We start from the raw sequence: 1,216 nt of genomic DNA, 5'->3' as shown, positions 1-1,216 counted from the left end.
GTGCAAAGTGTTGGCTGCAGGCTTTCAAAGGGGTTACATTTATTAACATATTCCCAGATTGCAAGCAGGCAGGGGCTTGTTCAGCCTTAAGAAAGGTTTCCTCCACAATGTATACATGAATAGCAAAAGGTCCTTAAGACAAACCCCGTAGAGCAGGGGCCTCAAACCTCTGGCCCTCCATGAGGCATTGCAAGATTCTCACAGCCACAGACATGACTCTCGAAGAGAGATGCATCATGGGATTTGTAGTTTCACCACAGCTGGAGGGCCGGAGGTTTGAGACTCCTGCTGTAGAGGGAAAAAAAACATCCTACAACTATTGAAATATGGCCAGTGAGCCAGTTCTCTTTGGAGGCTAATAAAGCCAGGCAGTGATTGACAACTGCCATCCAACACTTACCAAATTCAGCCAGATGTATGTCAGACACCTTGGGTGTTATGGTTGCTGGTTCTTGAATTAAACAGCCAACTATATATTTTTTTAAATACGTTTATTTCTTAGAGTGAAATGAAAAGGTCTTCCATTCCGGAGCTTTCCCACGGTCACCCAGTCTGAGCAGACATGTCAAATATTGACAACATATGTGTTGAATATTGTGCACATTAAAAGCACAATAGTAAAAGAGGAGCCACTGGGGGTGGTGGAGAACGAAAGTTTAAAGGCTACCTCCATCTTTTAAAAAACAACAACTCCATGCTAATCAATCATGTTGAGGAGGTTGGAGGAGAGTGAAGTAAATGATACCCAGGTTAGAGTCAAATATTCATCACTTGAAAATCACAATGTTAATGACCTACTTACTAATGTACAGTACCTTGATCCTACAGAAATCACTGAAACAAACATCCAGGGGGACTGCATCACACATTCAGAGCCGAGTCAGGTCCTTATCCTCTATCTCAATCTCCCTAGAAGGGATAAACAGGGCGATTTCCTGATGCCACACAGTGATTTCTTTTCTAGCACATCATCCGGAGAACTGAAAGATCACATTTTGTCATGGACCGCCAACACTGAGGGCTTGGCAAGGTGGTGTATACATTTACAAGTTCCTATTTTGTTAGAGAGGACTTGGTAAATATGCCAGCTCTTACTTGTTACAGGATCCCTGTAATCTAAAATGATTGAATCATCATGGAATGCTGGTTCTAACACAAAGGTGCTTTTTCTTCTGAATCTGGACAGAGGGGCTGTGTGAAGTTTCATTTTACCTTC

The sequence above is a fragment of the Nanorana parkeri genome, unplaced genomic scaffold (assembly GCF_000935625.1).
Source record: "Nanorana parkeri isolate BGI_ZX_2015 unplaced genomic scaffold, ASM93562v1 scaffold54, whole genome shotgun sequence".
In the NCBI taxonomy this organism is placed as follows: Eukaryota; Metazoa; Chordata; class Amphibia; order Anura; family Dicroglossidae; genus Nanorana; species Nanorana parkeri.
This window is presented reverse-complemented; position numbering follows the sequence as displayed.